This window comes from Aythya marila (assembly GCF_965140915.1).
Source record: "Aythya marila genome assembly, chromosome: 9".
Lineage (NCBI taxonomy): Eukaryota > Metazoa > Chordata > Aves > Anseriformes > Anatidae > Aythya > Aythya marila.
In genome coordinates, this window is record NC_139050.1 from 13972646 (window position 1) to 13987284 (window position 14639).

Here is a 14639-nt window from a genome sequence, read left to right on the forward strand (position 1 = left end):
GGGCCAGTCTGCGCCCTGGTGCTTATGGGGAGCAGCCTTCAGTGCTTCGCAGCTGGGTTCCAAAACATGCAGCCTCCTGTCCTGCCAGCCCCTCGCACTCCTCCCCTCTATCAGAAGCAGTGGCTGCAGGCAGGCAGCAATGTCCCGGCCAGCCGCCACCTCTGCCAGGCTGCCCAGGAGCCGGCGGTGCCAAGGGGGCCGTGATGGAGATGTCAGGGACCATGAGGCTTGCAGCAGTGCAAGGAGCCTCAGATTTGGTGACAGCAGCCGGCCCCTTCAGCATCCCAGCCTGGCACTGTGGGGGGCTCTGCGAGGAGCCGCTGCATCCCCAGGCAGGAACAGCCCATGACAGAGAAGCCTCCGCACCAGCCTGGATTGCAGGACCCACCTCTAGCCAGAGGCTCAGGTGCTGTGCTCGGCCCCTTGCAGTCTGGAGCACGCGTTCCCTTCCCTCTGCGGGTCTCTAATCATGTTCCTGACAGTCACCCTCTTATCCACTCTTCTATTTCTGGCATGCATGTCAAAGATGACAGGATATTAATCAGCCAGGCGTTCCTTATTGCTTCTTGTCAGCAGCGAGATCTCTTCTAGAAAGGTGTCTCACCCCAGGTTTGTGTAGGAGAGGCTCCATCAAAGCCGGGCAAGCGATGAGGCTGCTGGGACCAGGACTTGCTGCCCCAGGCTGATGCAGCAGGGGCTCGAGAGGCACAGGCTGGCAGCTGAAAACCCAGGTCCCTGCCTGGGGCAGCAACGCTGCGGGACCCACGGAGCGCCTGGGCTTCAGGCACATCCACTCCAGCCCTCGTCCCAGCTGCTCCCACTGCCAAGTACCTTACGCAAGCTTCTTACCTCAGAGCCATCACAAGCCGGACTGATACGGGTAACACTAATCACATGCATGCCAAGATCCCTTTCCCATAAAACCGTGCTAATTGACACTGATTGCGTTTCCCCGCTCCAAGTCCTTTATCCATGAAATCTGGCAGTGGCCGTCCCGTCCCGTGGCACAGGACGGGTGCCAGCAGGGGCTGCATGGACCTGGGACATCCTGTTTACTCCGGCCAGGCGATGGCAGGTCACCAGCACCAGCACTGGGGGAAGTCCCCGGCACCTGGGGACGCTCATTAGGTGGTTCCTCACCCGGCTCCTTTACGCCCTGCCATGTGTCAGAGCTGCTGATTTAAAAATCTGAGCTCGGTAGCTATTGTTTGACATCTTCCTGCAGCCCTTGGAGGGTGGGAAGTGTTTTAGAGCGATTATGTTTTATAACACACTGTATTGTTTGGCTCTTGCCCTCCAAATGCTGAACAGAAATATTTATCAAGTACCATGACTTCTTACATGACTTCTCACCCTCTGCCTCTCAGGGCCGGGCAGAGGTTTCTCCCTGTGCTCACTGCTTCTTCCATCAGTTGTGTAGGCTCCAGAGGTACATGCAGTGTGCTATAAACCTAAGGTCTTTCTCTTGCTCTGTATTTCCTCAGCTGCCTCGTGCCACGTGTAGCAGGCGAGCCCCCCATGGACAGGAGCCACCCCAGGCATGGACTCAGATGAGCGCAGCTGCAGTCCTGCAAGCACCCGCCCAGGCCGTGCCTTTGGATCCACACAACATCAACACGATGTGCTGCTCCCCGCGGGGCCCTGGGCTGTGGCCAGGGCAGCCAGCATCCCTCCTCACCCCGGGGAGCGTGGCTGTGACCCACGGGGCGTCACACAGGACACGCGTTTGGCTTCCAGCAACAACGAGAAAATGCGAAGAATGCCGGAGCCGTCACCCCGCTGCAGGGAGCAGGCCTTATAACTCGCACATCTCCACTCCGATGCGCCTGATTAAAGGCACCGGCCTTTAATCCAGGCACCAGTGATGACAGCTTTATCCAGCTGGTGTTAGGGAAGGCTCCTCGCCACCACGGCGCCCCTTGGGGCAGGGCGCAGGGCTCTGCTTGCGTGGCTCCGGCCGGGTGAGCAGCATCTCCGGGGATGAACCTCCCCAGGAGCCCCCGAGCAGCCGCCACCAGAGCGGGCAGACCAAGGCGAGATGCACACAGCAGTTAATTTCTTCTCTACAAATTACCAAATTGCAGTCTTGCTTTTTAATTGCACGCCCTTTGAGGGAGGCCGCGGTGTGGCTGGGGCATGTTTCACCCTATGGTCACTGGAGAGCCGAAACATATTGGCTGATCTGGGAGGCTGGGGAATGGCGAGCTCCCCAGCCAGGCTCACGCACAGGTTCATGGCTTGCTCCACACCCCAAAAGCCCACACCAGCCCCTCTGGCTCCACGGGCAGAGCCCGGGCCAGAAGCAGAAGGGATGGGATGGCTCAGACTTGCTCCCTGTCCCCTGTCCCGTCCCAAGGCAGTGCCAGCAGTGTGCCACATCTGCTGCCATCACACCAGGCTTGTGCAGGGACTGACTCAGTGGTAAGAAGGGGGAAGGAAATAAGGAAATAGGAAGGTGCTCAGGGGAAGGGCAGCATCCCAGAGCACAGGGCGCTGCTTCCTGGCCACAGCCCCATGCCCTAGAAACTGCAGTGACAAAGGCCAGTAGGTGTGAGCAGCACCAAATGGGCTCACAGGGGTGTGATGGAGAGCTGATCTGGCTGGTGCAGGGGGTTCTCACACAGCTGCACACCAGCAGCTGCCCTGGGCAGCACTAACCCATAACGCAGCACAGCTGTGCGCTGCCCTCACTGTTTGGTTTTTTTATTGGCCATCCACGGGCTTTGCTCACCCCAGCTGGTGCTGGCCAGGCTATTTAGGTGATGCAGGTAGCAGAGGGTGGTCTTTTGCATGGGTGCTGTGCCCTTTCTTCATCACCTCATGCTGTGACTGTTGGATAGGACCTGGTCCTGGCCACCCCCAGGTTCACTTGGCACCCGTCCCCCTGGCGCATGGAAGCTGTGTTCCTGGGAGAGGCACAGGTAATGGGGCTCAGGGAGTCAGCAGCCTCCTGGGCTGGCCAAGGACAAGACTCCTGTTCTAGGGAGGTGCTCAAGAGCTGGGGTGGCAGCGGGACCCCCAGTCAGCCTTTGATCCATTTGGCTGTGGGGAAATCTGCTAGAGGTTTTGATGCAGCTTTTGGTGAATGTCTTTGAGGTGCTGTTTAGCCTCTCTGCCCAGTGATGGAGGGCTCGTGTCCCCACCCTGTGTGTCTGTGCTCTACAAGTGTGCCTGCAGCACCTCCCTCCACACCATTCCCGTTGAGGGCTTGCCTTATCAGCAAGGCAGCTCTCTGTTGGACTGCCCCCTCCTTCATCTTTTGGTGCAGTGTTGGAAGTGGTCCCCAGAGAAGTGGCTGTGGGGGGTCTCCAAAACCGAAGTGGCTCATTCCAGTGTTTTTTTGACAGTCCTGCAGAGAGCAGGAGGTTAGACCAGAGTCCTCCAGAAATTCTTTGCAACCTGTATTACTGTTCTTCAGCACAGGTTTATTGGTGCTCTGACCTTTGTAGTGTAGGACAGCCCAGTTTCGAGGACTCAGAGGCTTTTATCAGCTATGTCCCCTGCGTCACATCCTTAGCCATTGCTTCCCTGTACCAAATCTCTCCTCCTTTGCATCGCCTGTGCCCTCAGGTCCCAACCTGCCCTTGTGCTCTGAGTGTTTTAAGGTGTTGAGGCCATCCTGCGGGTGACTCAGGTGACCGGCATTAGCAGCGTGTGCTCTGTGCTGTTTATGGCACTGTCAACCTGTGTCATCTGCTTGTCTTACGAGGGAAGATTTTTCTAGTCACTTAGTTAATTGGTTAAAACATTAAATTATGCAACACTAGGAACTGATCCCTAGGAGCTGCTCAGAACAGTCAAATGGCATCTCTAATTCTCTCTTGCACTCCAGATTTGGTCAGAGCATCTGTTTGCATGCAGTGTCCTTGCTCGGGATGTCAGGTGACATTAAAAACCTTGAGGAAAGGAGATTACAAGGCATCAGCCCGCTTGTCAGGCAGGACTGTAGTGTTTAAAAAAAAAAAAGCCTAGGAACAGCAGCTGTCTCACAAACCTCTCTCAAGGAGCATGCTGCCTGGCAGGGCATAATGTGCCTGGGCACCACCTTGCAGCTTGGTGGCTTGGATGCTTGGCTGTGGGAGGAAATTGGTGGCACCTGGGCACCCTTACCCTGTCTTGCCCTGAGCTGCAGCCCGAGGGCCTCTCCAAAAGTCACTGACAATCACTCGAAAACTGCAGGTGGTTGAAGGAGCAAGTTCCCTGTGGGGGCAAGCACTGCTGGCTGCTCCCACCAGTTCCTGGCTGAGCCTCCCTGTGCCATGGGAGTGTTGGGGGGTGTGAGTGACTTGATCACTGGCTGCCCCTTGTTTGCTCAGCACCTGGGGAGCTCTGGGGAAGGAGCAGGATGTCTGGATAAGTCTGCTGATGTACCAAGTTCTTTCCAGCCCACAGTGGTTACGGGACTGTGCTGGGTGTGGGGCAGGTGGAGGCAGGACGGTGTGTGGAGCTCTGCAGCAAGCACGGAGCTCGGTCTCTGTGCAAGGCACTTTGCTCACGTCCTTGGGGACACCTCTCAAACTCTGTTCTCAGCTCAAAAGCTTTCCAGGCAGATTGGATCAGGAGAGGGCTGTTGGAGGGGTCACAGCCCACACAGCACGGGGGCCTCTGGCAATCAGTCCTCAGATGAGAAAACCCCTTGTGAGCGCTCCTGCAGTACAGTTTGTGTCTCCTCCCTGTCAGCTCCAGCGCTCGGTGGAATAAACTACACAAGGATGGCCCCAATCTCGATGTAACGTGATAAATTATGTAATGCCATGTCACAATTATGTATTTATGAAAGAGAAGTAGGCCAGGGAGCTGCCAGAGGAGGCTCCAGCTCTCGGGGTGAGCAACACCCACGGCCCCGCTGCTGACTGAGCTGTGATTGCTTCAGGTCCCCTCTGTGCATCCCTGATGCCTGAGTTCACTGCAGAGTTTTCAGGAGTGTTGAAGGCTCGTATTTTCCTTAGGAGCAGTGGGAAAGCTAGCAAAGGGAGCTGGCTGGTGATTTCTGTAGGCAGTGTTGGCTGCTGGGCAGGAGCGCTGGCTCAGGGGGGCAAATGAAGCCATAGCATGGGCTGGTTCAGGTGCAGATCGGCACAGCTCAACTCCAGCAAGGCTTTTTGAGACATTGGTTTTAGGAAAGTCATTTAGCGGGGCCCCATGCTGGGCCAGTTCAAGCTTTCTGGATCCTCCAGCCCCTGCATCTGCACAGCCTCCATCTGCAGAGTCTTTAACAATGCTCGGAGCACTTGTGTCCCGTTGCTCTCGCTGTGCCAGAAGAATAAATGCATCATGATTTCTGCAGAGACCGTCAGCGGCGTGCAGAAGAGGAGCAGAGGCTGAACCAAATTGGCTGGTTTGGGCAATTCAGAGCCTGCAGGAGTAGCCAGGGAAGCCTGTGTTTCATCTCTGCTGCTTCCCCGAACGGAAATGGAAATAACAGGAGGGGGAGGAAGGGGAGGTGAAAAGAAAGTGAGAGACAGAAGGAGAGGGTGAGAGAGCTGGTACAACATGAACAGCGTTGCCAGAGCAAGCTGAAGCTTTTAGAACAAAACAATGCTTGGCAGCAGTGCAGAAGTAGAAATGGCTGTAGAATTACTGTTCCATTGCAAAGTAAATGATTCAAATATTTTTCTTTTTTTTTTCTTTTTTTTTTTTTTCCCTTCCCTACTCTAAGGACAAGGACTGAGCTCTGTGGCTGGCAGGGAGGCTGTGGTGCTGCAGGTAGCAGCAGGTGCTGGGGACCCCGCAGGCAGCACCGTCCCACACTGCTTCAGGATGGGCTCTGGGGCAAGCACTGCAGGAAGTTCATTGCACAAAACCGAGGCACCTGGGGCTGAAACCAGTACCTGCACTGGGAGAAACTGAGGAACTGGTTTTCTCTTCCCCAGCAGCACTGGGTTATGCATACATGCATGGGGCTGGAGGAGCAGGGCTGAGCGTGGTGTTTGCACACATCATGTACCCACCCGCAGCCCTGTGCACAGCTGGGGAGGAGGAAATCCTGCTGAAGCCCACCAGGCATTGAGGGGAATTGCCCCAACCACAGCAGCCAGGACCTGTTCCCATCCCACAGAGGCACACCAGGCTGCTACACGTGAGCGCTTGCGATGCTGGTGGAAGAGGTCGCTCATGCAATGGGCTGTGCTGGGTCAAGTCTTGAGAGCATTTATTCAGGGTGGAAGAGCCTGAGCAGTGCTAAGTGCTACTCCTTTTCCATCTCCTCCAAAAGCTATCAAAGTCCTCCAGGTAAAGCAGGGAAGTCAGGGTATGGCAGCTCTAATGTAAAAGTGCAGCAGGAGGAGAGAGCTGCTTTAAAAAGCGAACTTTGCAAGGTCGTCTCTGGGCAATGTGTAGGAGCAGCAGAGGTCTTGAGCACTTTTCTGCAGTTCAGCTTGAAAAGGTTGCTTCTTGCCCTTCCTTTATGGGGAAGAAAGCATATGATGACAGGTCCCTGGAGCTTTTATTTTGAAGCTGAATGCTTAGAGTTGAGTGCATGAAGACAGCAAAAGCATTTTCCTTCAGGCAATACAAATCAAATAAATGGAGACACAGCACTGCAATTCTGTGCAACACAGAATGCACTTGTGTCTCAGCATCCTAAATGCGTCAGTCATGGGAGGCGCTTGGGGCGGGTGCTGTCAGAGCCTTTCTGCCCCAAATGTTTCCTGCATGCTTGGGCTGGGGTTTCGGTTGTGGTGTAACTTCGTGCTGTGGTTCCTACAGCGGGGATTTTGTGCCCCCTTAAAGAGGAGGGAGGGAAGCTGTTAGTCGTGGTTAGTTATACTGTACAGAGCAAACTGCAGAGAGGTTGAATTGACTCACTGCTCTATCTGTAAAGCTGGGAGGTGTTCCTGTGTGCCTTTTATTGCCCTTGTGGGAGGGGGATGGCACTGGGGCACCCTCCCACCCTAGTGCCATCACACCCCGAGCCCGGGAGTTGTGCTGTCCTGGTGGGCTGACTTGCAGGCTGCCCCCAACCCTGGGGGAGTGGGGGGCTGTGGGAGCCCAGAGAGTGGCTTTTTGGACCATCAGTGCCAATAACTTGAGCTTGCCATGCTAACATCTGCTGAATGAGTGATCCTGAGTGCAGACTGAATTGTAAGCAACACTAAAGGCAAAAAAATAAAAATAAAAAAATGAGCCAGTGGATTTTTGCAACAGCTACAGAGCTCTTATCCTCTCATTCCTCTCATTAATGGGGTTTTACAGCTGTTATGTAAGTGAGCTATCTCCCTGGAAATAAAATGTTTTCCTTACAAACAGCACTCGAAGTGTTGCAGGCTATTTAACAGGGGAGGCTTGTTTCTAATTAAAGCCATAGTTCCCTTTGCTGGTGTGGTTTGTGCCTGGACCACCTGCTGCAGACTGGGGTGGGCCAGTGGGTGCCGTGGTCCTGGGTGCAGGGACAGGAGCTCAGCCCCGTTTGACCCTGGTGCTGCGAGCAGAGGGGTGCATGGTGCTGGCTCGCCCTGCTGCCTTCCCCAGCCCTCCGGCCAGGAGCTGGCGCTTTGTTTACCCACATCACAAACAGTGCAGGGAAGAGGCTTTTATTTAAAGCCACTGGAAATGAGAGGGTGATGAAGCAAGGCTCAGTGGTGTTGGCATAATACCAAAAGAAAAAAAAGACCTTAATCTCACCATGATGAGCCTGCTACATCTCCCCATCTGATTTACAGGGCCAGTGCAGGCTGTGAAACAACCAACAGTGCTTCTCTTCGCATTGACCAGCTCCTGCCACAGCACCTGGAGCTCCTACCAGTGCTGTGAATCAGCTCCTGGCCCAGCTGGTTTTGCTGGAAGCACCTGACCCCTGCCCAGCCCCATGCAGGGCAAGGATGTGACTGTCCCACTGGTGGCTGTGACAGTGCCACTGTGCCTGGTGCTGACTCCAGGTGCAAAGCAAGGAGCAGCATGGTCCAGGATGGTGCTGGGCTCCCTGTGCAGCCTCTGGCCAGGTCCTACAAGCCCACCTTAGTTCCTTGGGAGTGGGTGCAGTGGGTTTTTTGAACCACTTGCTTTCGTGATGCATCTCCCTCGAGCTGGGTTGGACCAAGGCCAGGCAAGCTCTTATCTTCCTCACCACTGAAAGCTGTGCAGGCTCATGCCTGCTGCTGTCTGAGGGACTGCTCTCTGTTTCGAAAGAAATCAAGCCAGCTTTGTTTCCAAGTCTTTATTAATCATGTTTTCCAACTCTTTGAGCAGAGATCTCTGCTTGGCCATTTGGGCTGGAGCATGCAGGGACCCTGGCTGGGCTGAGCCTGGGTGCAGCCTGGCTCTTTGGGCTCCCGGTCCCTCTGCAGAGGTCCCCATGGGGCTGAAGATACCCCATGTATGTGAGCTCACCAAGCTGTTGCAGAGGACCTGGGGTCTCTCCAACAGGATAGGAATCCCCATGCCCTGTCCTATAGCAGGATACCTTGATATACCTTGATCCTTCTGGTCTTGTTGAGATGCAGCTTGGCTCCCTGTTCAGCTCTGTGCTGGAGAGGCCAGGTGTCACAGAGAAGGGTCCTGCCCTGGTGGTGAAGAGTTAAACGATGGTTGACATCCCGTCGTGCTGTCATTTGTCAGCCCAGACACATGGAGCCAGTGGAGAAAAACAGGCAGGGTAATTTCCTGATTTAAATGAATTTCAGAGACCACCACAGGAAGGAACCTGGGATGTGTCCAAAGGATAACCAGGCCATGGAAAAACACCAGGCAGGGGAAGGGGATGGGGGAACTGGGACTTGAATTCTCCTGTGTCATTGCAGAGGTAGTGCCACCATGGCATTTTCCAGTTACATGTCCAGTTTAAGGAATTTAGGACACTCGCAATGTCAGACTGTTGAATTGCTATTTCTAAGGGGATAAGTGAGCCCTCCCCAGCTGGCATTTCATTTTATTTACTGAATTGCTTATTGTACCTCTATCCTGAGTATAAATCAGTAGAGCTCTTTGCTGCTGCCTTTCATGTCCTTAAATGAGATGCTGTATTTAGGCCAGGCCTCGTTCGAATGCTCTGCGTTCCCACAGCAGACCCAGCGACCAGTCTGCCCAGTTTGTCCTCCTGATCTCAGCAAAGCCCGGGGGCATCTCCCAGCTTCCCAGCAGGGCTCTGCTCGGTGCTGAGCCTGGCAGGAGCATGCATCCCAGGGAGGTAGCGCTCTGTGCAGGAGATGGTCCATGCTAACAGCAATCCCCAGCGCCTCTGCAGCACTGTGGGGAGGTGTCAGGAAGGGGCTGTGCATGGGGTTTTCTCAGGGAGCTCTGAGAAAGCCTCATGCTTTGCAGCCAGGGCAGGGCCTTGCAGCGAATGCTGGGCTCTGCTGTTGGTCAGGCAGGTGATGAGCTCTCCCTGGGAGCCAGCTCTGCTTTCTCTAGGGCTGTTGTTTAGGATGCAGCGAACTGGGGTAGTTCCTTCTGAAAATGTGTCCCTTGGAGGCTAGAAAGACAAGGTATCACCTCTGGCTCAAAGTCCCAGCACCACAAATCCTCCATGGCTGTTAGCATGTGCTGGGACACAATGTTAAAACATCCTTCTGCTTGCTCCTTTCTTTAGGGCCACAGTTGGGGCTGAGATACTGGGTGAGATGGCGTCCTGAGCAAGATGCCAGCAAAGCAGCTGCTCCCATCTGCGTATTCATTTCCTTAAGTCATTTGCTCTTTCTCCCAGCAGGTTCCCAGGGTCCCAAGCCAAGGAGGCTCCCCAGGGTGCCTCACCTATCAGCAAGTGTCCTGTCACCCTTGTTAGTGGAGGCCAAGTGGTGACCCTGCCACAAATTTGGTGACAGAGCAGGGTGAGAGAGAAATGGCAGCTAGGGGGTGAAGATATTCCCCAAAAATGGGAGTGGGTCTGAACCTAGAAAGGGGAAAGGAAGCCAAACCAGGGCATGGAGACTATAGGGCTGGGGTTAGGAATGTGCTACCCTGTTCCCTGGGGCTTCAGGGATATTAGTTAAAAAGAAGTGTCAAAGCATTGAGTGGAGAGATGTGAAGGCATGTCCCATTTGGTTTCACCCCAGGGACCAGGACTTGCCCAACAGCAAGCCTCTCAGTCATTAAATTCAGTTGAACAGGAAGGCTTTTTGCAAGAGCTCAGCACCAGCACAGACTGGATTGCAGAGGATGTATCTGCAGAGAACACAGGCTGAAGGAAAAGTGCTAATTGACCAGTACTGAGTGGATTTATCATCCTGTTTGAGATGCAGCAGTTAATAGAATAAAAGCCTTGTAGACAGTGTGGAGCTTATTATTTCAAGCTATCATCAACCTTAATTTAAAATTCTCATTCCAAGAATGCCTGAGTGAACACTTGTGCTACATTAAAAGCTGAGTAAGCCTGGCTTTTTTATAAATTCTCTCGCTGTTTCCCTGTCTCTCATGATGTAATTGTATGGTGATTACTTAAATAGCTTCATAATAAATTGCTTTTTTAGGGCTTGAAATTCGTACGAAGCTTAGCACCGTGGTAAAGGATTCCATTTGCTGGCCAGGGCTTGGGTTTTGTTTAAAGAAGTGGTGAAGCGGATGTGGGGATCCTTCAGCGTGAAGGCACGGCAGCTGTAGGGAGCTGTGTGCCTCATGCCTGCTGTGCCAAGGGCCTGGGGCCTCCAGGGTGTGACCGTGGAGCTGTGCTTTTTGGGATGGGGCCTGCAGCTGTGCCCATCTGTGGGGTCCCACTGAGGTGGTACAGAGGCAGGCGAGCACCCCTGGGCTCCTAGCACTGTTGTAGGACTCTCAGAGCGGCTTCTGGCAGCGTGAGGGCCCGGCCGGCCCTGCGGGCGTTCCTGCTGCGCGTGGTGCGAGCCCGCACTTGTGAAGCGTGGAAACGGGCGTCTGCAGGCGCTCACACACAGTCCGTATGCATGAGTTCGCTTTTCATGTTAGCGTCACGCTGCAGTCTCTGTGCTTCTGCCCAAGTCCTGCTTTCATATGGAGGATTCCACCTTTCATGTGGAAATCCTCCTGCCCCTCCAAGTGTGTGTTCGCCCCTGGCGGGGTTCCTGGGTCTGGAGCGTTTCTCAGAGGTCTGGGCCTTTAGCTGGAGGAAGCCAGCATCCTCTGCTGACCTGGGGAGCCTGAAGTGGCTGCCTGAACACTGGGAACTCTGTGCTGATCCACATCAAAGTGCTTGGCTGCCTTTCCCCCTCAGCTTATGGCTTTACACAGAGATAAAACCCGTGAGAGACCCGAGAGCAGATTCCCATGGCTGTTGCAGGGCTAACAGCAGTGATCCATCGCCTGCTGGGGGTTGCTCCCTGCCATCCCTGCCACTGCTGGGGCTCCTCCTGTGCCTGTTCGAGAGGGGGAACAGAGGCCAGGAGTGGAAAAGGTGTGGGAATGGCGGCAGCACCACACACAGCATGGGATATGGGAGCCCTTGTGCTCAGCTAGAAGGGTGCTGAAATGGAATTGTGTGGGTGCGTAGTTGCTTGGTTGGATGGGATCTTCCTTCTGCTGAAGTAAAACATTAATTTGCCTTGTTGCCTTTGCAACACCTGTGTGCTTCAGGTGGTGTATATCCCAGTGAAGTTAAATAGCAAGCTCAAGTGCCTGCAAGGCTGCTGCTGTAGGAATAAATATTTGTAGTCGTAACAGGGAATCTGAGAGCCAGCCCTGCTCCAAGGTGGGCAGCGAGCTCTGGGAAGGGACAGGTTGGTTGTGCCCCTCAGGGTTCGTTTGGAAAGGCTGTGCCAGTGGCACTGGCTGGGCTAAAGGAGCCTGCGGAGGGCGAGCATCCTGTGCCCAGGGTCCTCCTCCGTTACAGCCACCCCCAGGGCAAATACATGGCATGAACCAGAGAGCTCGGTTTGTTCCCACACTGCAAACGATCACGTTGGAGCACAAGAACTGGGAAGGGAGACAGGCAGCAAGGCTCTTCTCATGGCTCCTCAGAGACGAGAAGGGCAGATACCTGCAATAACTTGCAATGTTGAGCTTAAGGGCAGCTTCGGTGCCTTGAAAGTGAATGAAGTAATTTGCAGTACCCAGTGCCTGCAAATACAGTTCTGTGCAACCAGAAGGGAAGAGTCATTAATGACACTGAGAAACCACTTGAGGAAAATATGTGTGGATTGATCTGCTGTTGTAAACAAGATCTATTCTGCTGTCCCTTAGCAAGAGGACATATTTGTGACAGACTCCCACTTAGTGTGTATTAAAGATCCCACTGAAACCTCAAGATTTATTTATGACAACACTCCTGGGGCACCAACTGAGCTCTGTGCAATTTCATTCAGGCTTTTTCAGTGGGTAGAGCTCGAATTAAGCGTGCAACTGCCCACAGAAAGCCATTAGTTTTATTGCTCTCCTGATGAAACGGCGCAGAAGCCCTGGCAGAGGTGCAGAGGGCTGCATATCAAATCCACCAGCGTCTAGACAGAAAATAAATATGGTGCCGGGGGAGACGTGGCGGGGAGAGCCTCCACAGTGTGGTTTTGGTCGGGGGGTGGCTGAAACCTTGGAGGCCCAGAGGAGGCTGCATCGTGGGGACTTCCCTCCGGCCTGGCTGTGGCACCATGGGGGCTTAGAGCAATTTAAATGTTTACCTGCCTTAAGCTTTTAAGTCCTCTTTGATGGTCTCAAGCAGTCATCTGCTGAGGAGCTTAGGGTGTTATAAGTAACCTTATGTCCATCAGAGAGGCTTGAGGTGTGGTGTCCTGGAGTGTTTAAAGGGATTTGTGCTGGGCAGCACCACAGGAGGGAAGGCTGGTGCAAGTCTTCCCTACTGGGACATCCCTGGCACAGCACTACTGCACCTTGTGATGGCCGGAGTGCCTGTGGGGTGTGTGGAGGAGCCCAGGAAGAGACAGAGACCACCAGGAGCGAGGATGCTCCTGGAGGTGCGGGTGCAGTGGTGCCTATGGGCACCCTGGCTGTGGCAGGGATACATGCCAGCCCCATCTGGCCCAGTGCTGCCCGTGGCTGTGGCAGTGACCATGTTATTGCTGGGGCCCCGCTGCCAGGCAATGGTTAAGCGGCTGCTGGGAAGCAGCCAGAGCCAGGGCTGAGCTCTCTGACCAGCCAGGCTTGTATGCAGTGAGGTCTGTGTGCATCGATCGCCCGTGCTGGAAGCAAGCAGGTCTCTGCAGTGAGTTTCACAGAAAGCAGCCTGCTTCGCAGTAAGCATTTAACCAAGCAGCCCAGACAGCAGCACCTCTGGCTCAGCTGCAGAGCCGGGAAGGCTTGCAGGGGGGGCTTCACAGCTCGCTGGCAGTAATGAGCACAGCTGAGAAGTTCACAGCCTTCTCCTGAGGCTGATGATGGCTGGGAAAGGCACAGCTCCTCCCCAGGGTGTGCTGCTGCCCAGTGACTCTGTACTTCACTGCAAGGGGGGTGTTTTGCCCACCAGTATTCCTGCAGCCCTGGCCACTGGACAGGGACGTCTGCTCCGAGTGCAGACAGCACCTTTCTTGGGGAACTTTTAGCTCTCAAATTTGGTTTCATTAATAGGCTTAGCAAAATGCTGTGGTCCTTGTGAGGGTTTTCTGGGGCTCACAAAATCACAGTAGCATTGCAATGCAGCAGGATGGGGAGAAGCAGGATCATGACCTCCTCTTTCTGCAGTCCTTCCTGCAGAAAGGAAACTGTGATGGTGTGGATGCAGCCAGGAGGTGAGCATGTCCCCAGCACCACTCTCTGATCTCGCTGGGGACCTCCAATCCAGTGCAGTGAGCTCCCCACTCCACTGCTGCCTGATTGCCTTCGCTGCCACATGTCTGCCAGACCACACTGAGGCTGCCTTGGCTCTAATAGCACCTCTCTGCCCTCCGGCACTAATTAAACACCCTGGGAAGAAGCCCTCCCTGTAATTAGAGGCAGCCACCTGCACTGGATTCCCTTGCCTCCCTGCAGGAGAGAGAGCCATGGCTGGAGTCGGCTCTGGAGCAGCAGCAGCAGCACATCCCTGGCTGTGGTGCAGCGAGCTGGCTCTGAAATCCCACTTGGGATGGCAAAGGCGCCAGTGTATTAATGGGCTTGGCTCCATCTTTAGCCCTTGGGCTACGTGTTATTAGCATTTCTTCTTAAGAGTAGGGCTGCATTTTAAAGGAAATCTAATTTTACATCGTCTGAGCATCTTGGACAGAAGTAGAAAGGCCCCGGACGGCGGCGGTGCACCAGCTGCTAGCAGGGCTATTTCGGTTAGCAGGGAGGCAGAGCTGGAGGCTGGGGCTGAGCAGCTATTTTGGTGCAGAGGGGCCGGGGCTGCATGGTGGGGATGGAGGCAGTGGTCCTGGTTTCTGCAGCTGCAGGGAGCACGGGGCATATATTCTGCTGGAGAGGATCTGTTCACTGCTCATCCCTGTGCATCACACCCTGCCCGTGCCTTTGGTCAAGCTTGTGTCCTGTCCTGGCCATTTTCTATTCACTGGTGGCTGGGGACACCAGCCCTCCCCAAACCTGTCCCATGGGGATGGGAGCCCTGTCTGATGGAGGGGAGCCACCCTGGCTAGTTGGTAATTAATTGTAATGATAGGAGCAGTGGACCAGAGAGCTAAAGAGCCCTTTTAAGGCTCCTGGCCACTTCTGGTGCTGCTTGGGTGCACGTCTCCCTGCTGCCACGTGCCGGCCTGCATGCAGCTTCGTGCCCGGGTGTCTGGGACCCTGGAGGCAGCCTGCAAGGGCTGGAGGCATGGAGCAGAGCAAGGAACAGAGGTGAAGGTGTCGTGTGC